The following is a 15,806-nucleotide window of genomic DNA, read 5'->3' as shown; positions in this document are numbered from 1 at the left end:
GGATAAAGTCACCACCTGCAACACTAGCATCCCATATGGGCACCAGCTCGTGTCCCGGCTGTTCTACTTCAGATCCAGCTCCCTGCTAATGTACCTGGGAAAGCAGCAGAGGATGGCCCAAGTGCTTGGGTCCCTGCACCCATGTGGGAGACCTGGAAGAAGCTCCCGGCTTTGGCCTGACCCAGCCCTGGCCATTGCAGTCATCTGGGGTGTAGACCAGCGGATAGATCTGACTTTAAAATACATTTTAAAAAAAACCTTAAAAATAAAAGCAAACTTGACAGAGGGTATGGGGCATGACAACTTACTGCAACATAAAGCCTCCCAAAGAAAACCTACAATAATGCCCCTCTAAGTGGCAACATGACACCCCTGGTCTTCAGAATGCCGGCTGGGAAACGGAGCCATCTCACAGCTCCTATTTGGAGTTCTTCCTTCTGGGTCTAATAATATTGTCAGCTCTGCAGTAATAATGGTTTTCAAGAAGTGATGTGTGTGGGGAACGGGATGCTCTAATTATTGATGTTTTCACTTGTGAATGTTTGGCATTCTGCTGAACGGTTGTTACTGCATACAAATATAGCCGGGGGGGGGGGGGGGGATCTGGCCAAATCCAAGCCTGGTGACTGGGGTCAAGGCACGCACACAGTGAAGCTGGCAGCCTGGCAGCTTGGGGCCGGCCGGCTGTGGTGTGGGCTCCGGGCGCCCTGGCCTGCACCACTTCCACCTTCTCACTGGCAAGGCTCTCCCAACCACTGCTGTCTCTTTCGTTTCAGTCCTGTCTACCCCTTCAAGGCCAACCTGCTCCTTCTTTCTAGGCAACTGCAGAAGCCGGGTGGTTTCGTCGTTTGCTTTTGAGCATGCATAATAACTCCTGTGCCTGACGCCGGGAGGGAGGGAGAGTGAGGAACTGCAGGTGATCACAGACTCTGCTCTCACTGTGCCTGCTTGCTTGCACACAAGCACACAGGCACTTGATAAACCATCAATTTCCAAAGAATAAGAATGCAGTAAAACACACAAACATCACAGCGATATTGAATATACTTTAATCTTTTTTTGATGATTTAGAAGGCTTGAAGTACTTCAGGGTCAGAATTATAAGCATCAATCACCACCACAGTACAGTTGCACAGAGGGGCTAGTAAACAGAGTGCCAGTTAAAAGAATGCCAAGAAAAAAGAATTTATGATGATCTTAGGTAAGCTGCTTGTGACAGATGGAGGTCCGGGTCAGCATGTTTTCAGGATAGGATGCAGAACTGGAAAATCCAACTCGGGCTGCCATCATTCCAAAAAAATTTCTCCAGGCTTCATAATGTTTTACACAATAGGAGTACAGTGATAAAGCGGACTCTGTCCCTGCCCTCAGTGACTCTGCAATTGTGACATCAACTTGGCCAGCATCTCAGGTGTCCTTTTCCGGTTTGTCTTCCATATCAGGTGATTCAGCTAAAGATGCAATCTTGTAGCATTCTGTGGTCTAAAGTCCCTCAGCCCCCCCCCCCCCAATGCCCCAAAGGCAAAGGCCTGGGTTGTCATCACTGCCCTCCTGTCTATGTCTTCAATTTCATCTCTAGCCACAGCCCCGCCCACCCACCAGCGGTCAATCTGATCTGACTCTCCCTATACTTATTCCCTTTACAATCTAATTGGCATGTCACCACCTTGCTGAAGCCTTTTGGATTATCCTGTGTACTTCCATGCAGTTCCATTGAGATGCTTTATAAAAATAAAAAAAATATTTTTATTTATTTGAGAGGCAGAGTTACAGAGAGAGAGAGAGGAGGGACAGAGAGAAAGGTCTTCCAGCCACAGGTGCACTCCTCAAATGGCCCCAACAGCCGAAGCTGGGACGATCCAAAGCCAGGAGCCAGAGGCTTCCTTGGGGTCTCCCACACAGGTGCAGGGGCCCAAGCACTTGGGTATCTTCTACTACTTTCCCAGGCCATAAGCAGAGAGCTGGGCGACTTCCCTGGCCCCCGCTCTTTTGGGACCGGGGAACCTCGCCCGGGAGCGGAACCCCAATAAAAGCCTGTGAATGAATTGATTCGTCTGCCTGGGAAGATTTGTTACGCACCGGACACCTTACAGATGGTGCCAAAACCCGGGAGCTGAGGTTGCGAGCCTGCCCTTTCTGAGTTTGAGGCCCCCTTGCTTCTTGAACCTGTCTGGTGCCCCAGGTTGACTACGGACCATGCTTGACCAACTCCTCCCTTGCTCTCCCTCCCTCCTCTGGGTTGGCCCAGTCTCTGCGATCTCTGGCTAGCTCTCCGTCCGGACAGAGACCTCCAAATCGTGCGCACGTGGCCTCTGTTCTCTCTGCTGTTTAGCCTCCCAGTGGCTGTTGGAGACATCCCACCGCTGGCTTGGCCCCGTGGACTGACCTCTAATCCATCTGCTGAAGTCCGGGACAAGGGGACGCCTTGACCGAATTTCAGTAGATCCGGGCTACTGGGGAGACCATGGGATCTGGCCAATCCTGAGGGTGGGACTCAACATGCCCTCTGGCCTGCCTCCTAAAGAACTTGAATAAAGTGGGACTGGCCCAGGACCTAAATGCCTAATCTTCTACTCCACCCAGGCATGGCCTAATTACCTTGAGAATTTCTGCTGCAGGGAGAGAAAATGGTCAGAGGTCCCTATGTCCAGGCTTTCTGAGACCTCCGCTCCTGTCCTATCCTCTTCTCCTCTAATTTCCTCTCTGCCTGCTCCACAGCCCAGGTCTTGCTGGCCAAGATCGGGCCCCCACCGCCTAAGGACGCCTCTTCTGTGTTATTGCCAAACTCTCCACCCTCCACCTTTTCAGACCCTCCTGAGTTCCTGGGGATCCCACAGCTAGCCAGGAACCTCCCACCCCCATATGTGCATTCTTCCGCCCTGCCCCACCCCATGTCCTGAAAAAAATAAATAAATAAAATAAAATAAAAGAGAGCTGGATCGGAAGTGGAGCAGCCGGGACTAGAACCAGTGCCCATATGGGATGGTGGCACTGCAGTAGGAGGCTTAGCCTACTATGCCACAGAGCCAGCCTCTCACTGAGATGCTTTTTATCACAGTAGAAGGATCTACTTATATATATTTTCATACGACTGTAAGTTTCATGAGGACACGAACTGTCTGTTCCTTTGTATACTTGGAGTCTAATAAAGAGCCTGAAAAGCAGCAGTACTCAGTACTCAATCCACGATGAACTCAGGTGAGGAGGGAGGTGACAGGTCTTCGGAGAAGGTCTCAGAGAGGCAGTGACCTCCCAGTCTACACTAAGGTGCTGTTACCTGTGACCTGCTGGTCTTCAAATTTGTGTCTAAAAATGTGCTCAAGTGACAATTAATTATGGCTGATGGGATCAGAGGTAATCTGAAAACTCAAAAGACTGATTTGTCCTGAAGGAGGCAGGCTCCAGAGTTTTCTTTGTGATTAACGTAAGTGACTACGAAGGACCTCAGGGCTGACCGGAATTGCTGTCAGGTGGAAGGAAGGCTAGGTTCTCGGCACTCATAAGGCACGCATTCCCAATGAGCTGGTGGAGACATCTCTCTGGCTTCAGTTGTGATCAACAGTGAGTTACGGTGGTGCGCTGGTATCCTGTCAGGACGTGTGCTGTGCACACCACATACATGTATACTTAACCTTCTCTGTGACCCTAGGGTAGCTGCTGGCATGGTCCTCATTTCCAGATAACGAAGGGAAGCAGGGGCTAAGCAGTTTGGCCAAGATGACATATACGCAGAGCCTTTAGACAATTTGTGGAAAATGGAATTAAAAAATAAGCTTATTTTGGTGCAAATACATTTGGAAATCCATGGTTTTTTTTTTTTTAAATAATACGCATTTTCCACAAATGCTCTGAAGACCATCTCATACAGTAAGTGGCACAGACAGGAAGTTGGACCCAGGACCCAGAACCCAGGCTCCCCGTCACCATCAAAGAACAAAGTGAGTTTGTTATCAAGAATAGTAACACCTGGTGACAACTCCAGAGCCGTGCCTTAAACCAAACCCCACTGCAGTCTGTTTAAGGCAGATACTGGGTCTGAGGTTTTTCTTGCCAGGTCCTGTTTCCATAGGTCAGCTTCCAGGTGCTGAGCTCCCAGAGGGCAAGCTCTGTGTTCTCTGGACTTGGTGGAACACTCTGCACCGTCTCTGCTGTGCGCAGGGCTTGGTAAGCAGGGCTGATCATTTTCTCGACCAGCAGAGGAGGTTCTGTTGCTAGATTTCTGAGACTAACACAAGCACCTATAAAATGATTTATCAAATAGCTTCTTTAACTTACTCATAAGAAAGGCGTGATAGACAGAGGCAGGAGAAGGGATAATTATGCAGTGGACAGCCAGCAAATCTCATGAGAGAGCTTGGGCAGAGCATGGCCAGGAAAAGGATATTAGGGTAATGGGTGCGGGGAGGAGTGAGCAGTTTATAAAGAGAAGGCTCGTTTGGCTTATTTGTAAAACCTGGGTAGTGCTGCAACCATAATTAGTTTGGAATCTAAAATACACGCATCATGCAACGCAGCATGAACAACTCAGAGAGACCTATAGGACCTGCACGAAGACAGCTTGACCCCAATTGGAAGACCAGTCTTCTAGTTTTAAAATTTAGCCTAACCAAGCAAATATTCCCTGGTCTTACAGACGATCTAATGGCAACTCCCAACACATCTGAAACCCACCAAGTTCTACACATTCTTTCTTAGTAGACCTTGCCTTGCCCCTCCTCCGCAGTCGGGTGTGTTCAAACAATCCTTCGCTCTAATCATGACTTCTATATCGAACCACGTGGCCAGTTTCTGGACCCCTTCCTCCAGCCCTCTAGTCTCTTTCCCACGCCCCTTCACGAGTGACCTTTCTAAAGGATAAATTTGCAGGTAATTCCTGTGTTTAAAATCCTTCTTCACCAAAAGGATAAAATCCAGCTGCTTGGCACAGACTGCAGCGGCCACTGTGATCAAGCCTCTGCCTCTGCTCCCAGCTTCCTCTCCCACCACCACCGCTAACGCAAGCCTCTCATGCAGCCGAGCGTGAGACACGCTGGTGTACCAAGTGCCGCTTCTGGCGGGACACCCTGCTTCCTGGTGTGCCGGACTAAGATCTCAGCATCTGGCAAGATCCCAGATGTCACTTCTTTTGTGAGCTCTCCCACCACTACTGCAGTCTAGGTGCTCCTTCCTCTCGGCTCTCAGGGAACACAGACTGAGCCCACTCCATCCCCCACCCCCTCCAGGGCAACTGTCACTGGGCTTGTCCTTCTATGCCCCATCACTTAGGCAACACAATGCTAGGTGACCAAGCATGAACGGAGGTAATGAGCAATTTAACATTTCCTTTATCAACAACCAAAGACTAGAAGCTGTGAAATAAAAGCAAAATCGTTCCACAGAACGGACCAATCAGGCAAAAAGGAACAACTCTTAGCAAGGAAGCCAGGACAAACGGAGTAGGCAGTCTTCATTACACACAAGAGAGGGGCTGAGACGCCAGAGGGAGGCATGCGGGGATGTTCTCAACAGCAGGGAGCCACGCCCATCCCAGGGCTGGAGGGACAAGGAGAGGCAATGTCACCACAGCCAGGGCATGGGGCTGCCGGAGACAGAGAGGGAAGAAAAAATATCTTTTCCTCTACTTCCTGTCTTTCACCAGAGCCTTCTGTTGGCCTAGTCCAGCCAGAAGGCAGCTGACCTGGTTCTGGGATCCACAGCTGCAGCAGTTCTCCTGCTGTGAGGAACGGGGATGCAGGATCTGAGAACACATGGGCCACGACCAGCACGGCACATACTTTTCTGTGATTTTTTTTTTAAAATTTGGTGGGGGGTGGGGGAAACAGGAGGAAAGAGAGAGACACATAGAGGGAGAGAGATGGAGAGAGTTCCCATCTGCTGATTCATTCCCTTAAATGCCCACAACAGCCAGGGGCTAAAGCCCAGTCTCCCATGTGGGTGGAGGACCCCAATTATTTGATCCATCCCCACTGCAGTCCACGGTGTGCATTAGCAAGAAGCTGGAGTCAGGATCCAGAGGCAGGTATCCAATCCAGGTACTCTGATATGGGCACAGGCATCTTAACCACTAGGCCAAATGCCTGCCCTAATCCATAAAACAAAATCCTCTCAAATCTGTTCCAACCAACACAAGCCTAAACATTCATGGACTCCTTTTTCACACACTGAAAGCCAAGAATTATGAAATGCTACTAATTTGTAAGGAACATTTGTGATAACTTAACCTGGGTTGCAGTGAACTCATCTACATGAAGTACTAGGAAACAATTTGCTAAGCAAATTAACAGAAAAAAGATTATATAACCTACATAAGAAAATATTCTTTGGGATTTTAGCGCTTTTATATGAAATTCTACTAATTACAAATAAATCTATTCACGGAAGCTGCCTCTGGGACCTACCCTGGGGAGTCTGGGAAGTACTTCAAAGGAAGAAAACTGTATTTCCAGTCCCAAGTTCACACCGTTTCTCTCCTCTTCCCACTTTGCCCTCAGCTGGGGAGCCCATGATGCTGCAATACTGAAAGTTGGGGCAGTGAGGATCAGTTTCTCCTGACAAAATGTGGCGGCAACAGGCCAAGACTAGTGTCGTCACTGAAAATCCAGTTGGCAATTCCTCTGGAACATTAAAACAAAGACTATAAGGTCATGTTTTCTGAAAAGCCCAAGTGGCAATTACTCTGTGAAATGGATGCTATATATGACAAATCGGATGATTAGGATATAGCATGGTAAATGCCTTAATTTATGGAGAGAAAGTAATTAAGATTTATTAAGTAAAATTAAGGCATTAAAATGGTCCTTTATATTACTGCTAACCGTAAATTTGTCTCAAAGCATGAACTCCCTCTGATTCGTATTCAAAGCAAAATGTACCATGCAGATAAATTTTCATTATGGTAGAGAAAATTGTTCCCCCATTTCTTCACCTCCACACCTCTTCTCACCATTGAGCCCTTTTTATCATCATCCACAACAATTACAACACCTCTTGTGCTGTAATGATCAAGCTTGCTGAAACCGGCCGGTTAGTTCAGATAATTTTTACATGGAATTTGTCCATCCAAAGGACTAGTTTTATGTAGATATAAAATATTCATCAAGACATACACATATAACTATGTATGTTCCTTAAACATACATGTGGGCATTGCCTAGGGCAAAGGGAAAAGCGAATGCCACACTTCTTTCACAAAGGAAAAGAATCAAATATCCATCACATGGGTAGCAGCTCCAGGTCCCAGGCAGAGAGGTGGGCCTGGCAGCCTCAGCACCCTTTAGCTCTGCCCACTCCTCTCTATTCCCAGCCCTCTCGTACAGTTCCACTCCCCAGGAGTCCTCAGAGTCAAAGGCAAGAACACTTCCCTGCTCCAGTGTCAGAAGCCCATTTTTTTTCTCATCTAGGTTTCAATTCTCCTCCTACCTCTGCCAAGCTGGCATATTCTGTGCCCACAGTCACTCCCAGATAAGGCCAGATAAAGCAGCCCATTCCAGGCTGACTTTTGGCATGTGAGCAAGCCCTCCTGCTTTTCCATGGGCCACAGCAATACTAAGATCTGAGACTTACTTCTGGGATTGCAGCAAAGAGTGAGCACTAGAACTGCCTCTATCCAAAGCTTATTATAAAGAGGACTCACAGGACAACGCCAGGATTTGGGGGGTTTCACTTTGGGGTTGGAGGCCAACGGTTCAACAACTTCAATGTGCCTGTGTGGAATCTCACACTTGGCCAGTTAACCATGCCAGACAGGAAAGTTAGAGACTGGCTGGCAACCAGTAAAAAATAAGACTGGGTATGCAGGTTAACTGGTCTCCACTCCTGTTTCCCACAACATTCCTAACAATTAATAATCTGAGATTACTCATTGGCCATTAAGCTGATCTCTAGGGAGATTTTTACTAATTGATGAGCTGGGGCAAATTTAAGAAAGACCTGAGGGGCCAGTGCTATGGTGAAGTGAGTTAAAGCTCTGGGCTACAGCACCAGCATCCCATAGGGCCACTGGTTTCATTCCTGGCTGCTCCACTTCCAATCCAGTGCTCTGCTACTATGCCTGGGAAAGCAGTGGAGAATGGCCCAAGTGCTTGGGCCCCTGCACCCACTTGGGAGACCCGAAAGAAGCTCCTTCAGATTAGCTCAGCTCTGGAAGTTGTGGCCATTTAGGGAGTGAATTGATGAATGGAAGACCTTTCTCTCTCTGTTTCTCTCTGTAACTCTTTCAAATGAATAAAATGAATCTTAAAAAAAAAAAAAAAAAAAAAAGAAAGAAAGACCTGAATCTGAATCTCTCACTCCCACCATCTTACTAACTGTATGACCTTTTGCAAATCACCTAACTCTCCAGGTCTCAGTTTCCTTACCTGTTAAGGAAAGAGTAGTTATTCTGTAGGATCCTTCTGTAAGTTAGGGCAGATATATAGTCATACTAGTTTCAGAATGGAAATATCATTTTATTTATTTATTTTTTTAAGATTTGTTTTCATTTACTTGAAAGGCAGAGTTACAGAGAGGGAGAGAGAGATCAGATCTTCAATCTGCTGGTTCACGCCCCAAATGGCCACAACAGCTGGGGTTTGGCCAGGCCAAAGCCAGGAGCCTGGAGCTTCTTCTGGGTCTTCCATGTGGGTACAGGGGCCCAAGCACTTGCGCAATCCTCCACTGCTTTCCTAGTCGCATTAGCAGAAAGCTGGATTGGAAGTGGGGCAGCCAGGAATCAAACTAGGTGCCCATAAGGGATGGTGATCTCCCAGGCAAATGTTTAAGCTGGTTTGTCACAATGCAAGCCCCAGGAAATGTTACTAAATGCAAAGTGTCAGTCTCCACCATCTTCATTCAATCTTTCATATGCAAACTCTTCTAGGTGGCAAGGGAATCTAATGAGAAAAGGTCTAAACAGCCCAACAGATCAATTAGTCTGGATTTATGATCCAAAATAAGGCACAACAGATGCTGAAATTATGTAGTGTGTTAACATAATATTTCCCCCTTAAATGATAACCAACACCTTTTGTGATAATTACTGCGTTATCTCCAGTGGAACGCAGACCATATTTCTCAATGACTCAGGAAGCTTATACTACTTTATTTTGTTTTACAGAAATGCAAAAATTTCCTGGATAATATTGCATGCCTACATGTGGCTGGAAAAAAGCTCCCATTCTCAAGTGAAAGGAACTAGCTTCTAAGAAGCTGAAAAATTACAAATAATTACAGTTAATTCAGCCAGCTGGTATCCCCGTCTCACCATGGCCTGCCATATTAGTGACTTCTAGTCTTGGGAGGTAGTTGCTACTTTTGAAATTCAATGCAAGTCAGTGGAGAGAGATATATGAAGACACAGTAGACATAGGAATCGAAAAAGAAAAACAACATTAAAAAAAATTCCAGTGTTCTTTTTGAATAAAACATTGCAATGGAGTCAGGATCTTTAATAAAGAAAAATATCCCCTTCCTCAACTTGGTATTTTTCTTTCCTTTGTTTGTAACTTTTAAAAATAGTACATTAATGTTAACAAGGCTAAAACATGTAAACCCATCCAGTTTCAGATATTCCCCCATACGGAAACTGCCAGGACCTTTCTGATCTGTTGCAAAATCTACTCATGACACTCTACCCCGGCAGATTCACAGACCGACAGACTACTTCAGATCTCCGAAACTCAACAGTGATCACTATAGTATAGCGTCAGTATAAGAAACTGAAAAGGCTCTAATGATCCAGAATGAGATCTACTTTCTTTACATAAAGATTAGTATTAAGTCAAAAGATCTGTTGCTGAGAAACCAAGCAAACCCTAAGACATGCAGCTAGGTGTTCCTTGCTCACATGGGTACTGGATTTGGTGGAACAAAGCCTGGGATTAGCAAAAGCAAATTCCTAGAGACACAGGCCATTTTATCAAAAGTGCACCTGCATGTGCACCACTCTCACAAATGTCCTGAGAAGTGAGTCTTTCGAAGAAGTCTATCAGGACACAGATTTTTAGAAATAAAAAAAGCTATCTTTAATTTCATGCATCCAATAGGAATACAGCTCCCTGTTAGAGGCTTTCTGGTAAACCATGAAATTATGGAGGTTAAAATGATGGGGGGAAAAAAGGCCAAACTTTCACATGGAAAAACTCCCTACTTCCTTAATTAGGTCTGTCTTAAGAGTAGGTAATAAGAAAAATAACTAGCATGGATATTTCAAAATGTCAAGGGGGCGGGGAAGGGAAGGAAATGGAGGGAGAAGTAGAGAAAGGAAAATAAATGACACTAAAGAAACATGACACAATGAAATGCAATGTGTAGCCTTTCATTGGATCCTGGATTGGGAGAAAAAATAAAGAATGATAGGGGTTAGCGCTGTGGCGTAGCAGGTAAAGCTGCCACCTGCAGTGCTGGCACCCACCGTTCAAGTCCTAGCTGTTCTACTTCAGATCCAGCTCCCTGCTGATGTGCCTAGGAAAGCAGTGGAAGATGGCCCAAGTCCTTGGGCCCCTGCACCCCCATGGGAGACCTGGAGGAAGCTCTGGGCTCCTGACTTCCGATCAGCCCAGCTTCAGCCACTGTGGACATTTTGGAGGAGTGAACCAGTGGATGGGAGACTCCCCCACCCCTCTCTCTCTGCCTCTCTGTAACTCTTTCAAATAAATAAATAATAAATCATTAAAAAAGGATAATATTGAAGCAATTGTGGAAATCTGTACATGAACAGTGTCTTAGATAACAGTTATATATATATATATATATGTCCTGCATGTGAAAATTACACTGTGATCGTGTAGGGGAATGATTTTTCTCCTTAGGAGACAAAAGCTGCAGTAGTGAGAGATGAAGTGCTGTGATTTCTGCAACTTAGTCTCAAATGGCTCATCCAAGGCAGGGCAGGGGTGGAGGGGTAGGGGGGCTACAATTCAGATGCAGGATGGACAGCCACTGTCCTATTCTTTCAGCCTTTCCATAAATTTGAATGTTTCCAGAATGAAAAATGCACCGGAAGAAGGAGTAGATAATTCTCCTACCTGAGAGGATGATGAGCTGTAAGAACCCTCCCACACAAATCTCAAGGAATATACCAACTACAAAGAGAGGGGAGAGAGCACCTAGAGGAGGCAGAAGCTGTTTAAAGTGATGTTACCTCAGAGACCACACGTGGATCTGAGGCTTCCATTCACGGGTGCTAAAAAGCAGTTGTACATAAGAAAATATTCTATATACTAATCTATCTAGCCTTTCCTATGCCATGGATTCAAGGAAGGGACATACTGAGACCCTTATATAAGCAATTACGTCTGGTATAAACCTCTTAGTAACATGAAAACTCTGTTAACAGGGAACCCTACAATATCCTATAGAAGTATATAAATCCCACACATAGATACTATATCATATATATATGTATAAATATATATTTCAAGAATATGAAAGGCTGGGGCCGGTGCTGTGGTGCAGTGGGTTAAAGCCCTGACCTGAAGCGCCAGGCATCCCATATGGATGCTGGTTCAAGACCTGGCTGCTCCACTTCCCATCCAGCTCCCTGCTGTGGCCTGGGAAAGCAGTGGAAGACGGCTCAAGTCCTTGGGCCCCTGCACCCGCATGGGAGACCCAGAAGAAGCTCCTGGCTCCTGGCTTCAGATCAGCGCAGCTCTGGCCGTTGCGGCCAATTGGGGAGATTGAGGAGTGAACCATCACATGGAAGACCTCTCTCTCTCTCTCTCTCTCTCTCTCTCTGCCTCTCCTTCTCTCTCTATGTAATTCTTTCAAATAAATAAATAAATCTTAAAAAAAAGAATATGAAAGGAAGACTTATTCTTTCACCTGGTAGGAATATAACTTTTCCCAATTATATCCTTTCTAGTTGAAATACTTTTAACTTCCCCTAAACTTGTATGTGTATCTGTGTATCTTATTTCCCAGTAGTGCTTCTATTCTGTTGCCTCATTACATAAATTCCATGAGCATTCTCAACTTGTGCTTCTGTGACCGGAAACATCACATTGTTACTCATGCTACTGTGAATACAGGCCACCTTAAGTTATTTCACTGCACAACACTACTGACCACTACGAAATGTAAGTATCTGTGTTTACTCTGTATTTTATTTTTTTAAAGCTTTTATTTACTTATTTTAATTTTATTTGAAAGGCAGAGAAGTACAAGCACAGAGACAGAAAAATCTTCCACCTGCTGGTTTACTTCCCAAATGAATGCAGCAGCCAGGACTCGGCCAGGCCAAAGCCAAGGAGCCAGGAGCCTGGAATTCAATCCCAGTGTCCCACAACGGTGGCAGGGACCCAAGTACTCGAGCCACCTTCTGCCACCTCCCAGGGTGCACAATAGTGGGAAGCTGGATCAGAAGTGGAGTAATCAGAACTGAAACCAAGCACTCTGATATGGGATGCGGGTGTCCCAAGCAGCAATTTAACCACTGTGCCAAACAATCACTCCTGTGTTTATATTTTAATGATGCAAAGTTAGTAACACAAAATGTAAGTGCCACTTGAGAGTTTATGAAGTGCTTTCTTATAACTTCTCTGCATAGATGTAAAAATGGAAAAGAATAAGAAATAAGGTAAAAAGCTAGCTAGCTGACTGTGAGAAGCAAAAGGTTACGAGTGACTACCAGCATCTTAAATGCTTACAAAAAGCTTTAAAGGAAAAATTCCCTGTTACATTTTGCTGGAAATCCACAATTAGCAAATACTGCAGAAGAGAACACAGCCTGCAGCTTTATGCTAAGAATAGGGACTAGGCAATTCTCACGTCTATTTTCATCCAGGCTCCTGACCTCCCTGCGTCCTTCAGTAAATCAGTAAGGCCCTCCTCCTATCACTTGGGGTTGGAGCCCCTGACCTTGCTCACAGGGGTGGCCTGTGAGTTGGCAAATATCACTGCAAATTCAAAACCCTCTTGACAATCACATATTACTGCTGTCTGCATCTCCTGAGAAAGCTGCAGAGCATGACAAAGACCCCTGATTGATTATGCATTTTGCTTCCACACTTGTGAAAGGAGATTCATACATCACAATTTGGGATGGAATATTGTAAGGCTCCTGAGAGTACCGATGTATTTTGATTCTCACCTGTTCTCCCTGCCTCAGCCCCCGTCCTTTTTATAAAGATGCACCCATAGGTGCAAACACAAAGGCTCGCTTGCAAGAGCCCTCAGCCATGAGGGACAGAATGCTCTTTAGAGGAGAGCAGCCTGGCTACCTAACTATGCCAGAATCACCAAGCCTACACTTGTCATCTCTGGGATGCCAATCGCAGAATGACTTCCCCACTATGCCAAGATTTTTAGAAGAGCAAAGGAGAAAAACTCTCCAAGATGCTGCAGTGGAGAAGACAGCCAACTCTCTCCCCACCCCTTCAATACTAAATTGGAGCTGAAAACACAAAAATAACCAACTCAGAAAGGCCATCTGCAATGGCCTCAGACAACAGTGCATACTCTTGTGGTGTGGACCAAGAATTCCACAGAACCCACCTAGAAGGAATGTCTCCCATCTCCTTTCAGACACGACGGAGACACTCAACCTGGCCTCATGCTTTCTCTCCTCGGATTCAGGCAGCTTCCACTCCCATGCCCCCTGCTTCCAAGGCAGGACTTTGCTCTCTACTCCAGCCTCTTTTGCCCCCAAAAGAATGATATTTTGACACGTGACTTGGCAAAAGGAACCAAGCAAGTACAGGACAGCCCCTCTGGGCTGGCCCAAGCTTTTCTTACAAACCATCAGAACAAAGCCCATATGAGTGCTTTCTGATCAGCATGCCCCTAGAGATGGTATACTCCGCTTTGCTCGGGCCACGTAATAAACTTTCTGCAGAAACAGGCTCTTCCTTGCAGCTGAAAGGCCTGCAGTTTTAGGGAGCGGAGTTCAAAGTAGGCAGAGTACCAGAAACCATCTGGCTACACATCGAGCTGCAGTTTTCAGTTAAGCTATTACCAGTAATAATGCTGATCTGCTCCTTTCTGACTTCTATGATGACTTCTCAAATAGCTCTGATCAAGAGAAGGGAGTGTTTTTTACAGACCTCACCCAAAACCACAGAATATCTTCCCTGAAAACTTTCTCTTTAAAGTTTTATTTACCTGAAAGCCAGAGTGAGAGACAGAGGGAGAAGGAAAGGGAGAGAGTGGAATGAAGGGGGAGAGCAAGAGAGATATTTTTCATCTGCTGGTTCATTCCCCAAATGCCAGCAACAGCCATGGCTGGGTCAGGCTGAAACCAGGAGCCTGGAACTCCACACATGGGTATCTGGACCCAACAACCCGAGCCATCACCTGCTGCTTCCCAGAGTGTGCATCAGCAGGAAGCTGGATCTGAAGCAGAGCAGGGACTTGAACCCAGGCATTCAAGATGGGATGCAGGCATCCTAAGTGGCATGCAAACTATGGTACCAAACATCTGCCCCTGGAAACTCCATTTTAGTTCTCAAAATATCTACCTGGAAGCCCCCTCAGCATGACCAATGATGCCATAATGCAGAGAGATCCAGTGGCTATGGCCAGGCACACATTTCCTATGAGGTAAGGTCCTTCCAGGTCTGCTGTAATTTTTTAAGTTCTGGAACTGTCCATGGAAGAAAAATGAACGGTACCCAGCTGCATGATTTCAGGCTGCATTTTTATTATAGGCATCTAGGATAAATCACTAGAACATGCATATGCTACCTGAAAGTCACAGACGAAAACGGTGTCACTGAACACTGCTAGATTATTTTTTTTAACTACTACATATTTATATCCACAAAATACCCCTAAGCTTTCACACGCCTGGGCATCTTTAGTAAAATGTTGATATTTTATTTTTTACACATTCCTACCTTCCCTTCTAGTATTACAGATTTTTTGGTGTAGTCAGATATAAAATTCATATTAAAGAGGTAAAAGTTCTAGATATAGCATTAGCTCCTTTAATAAGGCAGGTTGCTGGTATGCTCACTATCTCATCCAGGTGTGCATTTATGGGAAGAAAACAAATCAAAAAGGGGATGTGGAAATGGGAGAAAGGCATTTCCCATACATAACAGGGAAGTTTCCTGCTTGGAAATGAGTCTGGGCAATGAGGATGCCCTTGCAGGCATTCCATTGTAAGAAACGGAGAAACACCACCTGCTTGGTTACACTCTGCAGAACCAGCAGTCACCTGGGGAGAGGTTCCTCAGGGTCCCCAAGCACGGGGAGGACGGAAAATGAACCAGTTTCCTCCTGGAGTCCTCCCTCCCACCCACCAGAGCCCACCTGCTCCACTCCATCCCATCATGTTCCTTAAGAGGAATGAAATGGCACCATCATTTCCATACAAACGTTAAGGGAATAACTTTTCAGGAGAAAATAATTATCTTTAAAGACATTGGTGGCTGTGTGCATCCTTGCAAATCTAGGGGCAGTGAGGGGAGAGCCTGGTCATCTGTTGCATGTCTGCGACAAGAGGACAGGTCAGATGAGGCAAAAGATACACAGATGTCAGCCTGAGCTGGTGTGAGGAACCACAGTATGTACAACACAGAGGGCAAGGGAGCAGGGAGATGGGTGAAGATGCCTTTCCTGTCTCATTCTGAGTCTCTGAGTCACCCGTATGCACAGCCTAGGCCACAAGCCCCAGCAGCTACATGGTCATATCCTCTGTTCCCTTCTGTAAGGTTTCAACTTTAGTATAATCTTGGCTCAGACTTCAAGCTGAAGAAAGAAAACAGTCAGTCCTAAGAATTGATAGTCTGCTCTTAGGCAGGCTTAGGGTGAAGTTTATTATCTCTTTGGTCCTGAGATTCACATCATCCCCCACAAACTAAAAGATAAACATGAAAAACAGCCATGGC

General features: G+C 45.8%; 1 protein-coding gene across 1 annotated transcript in view; it reads right to left on the bottom strand.

Annotated features, from left to right (window-relative positions):
* The window catches only part of GATB (glutamyl-tRNA amidotransferase subunit B), an 88,425-nt gene that overhangs the window by 46,197 nt on the left and 26,422 nt on the right, over positions 1-15,806 (bottom strand). The gene's annotated exons all lie outside the window — the stretch shown is intronic.

Source organism: Oryctolagus cuniculus, chromosome 8, assembly GCF_964237555.1.
Source record: "Oryctolagus cuniculus chromosome 8, mOryCun1.1, whole genome shotgun sequence".
NCBI classification, from domain to species: domain Eukaryota; kingdom Metazoa; phylum Chordata; class Mammalia; order Lagomorpha; family Leporidae; genus Oryctolagus; species Oryctolagus cuniculus.
This window is presented reverse-complemented; position numbering and strand designations above follow the sequence as displayed.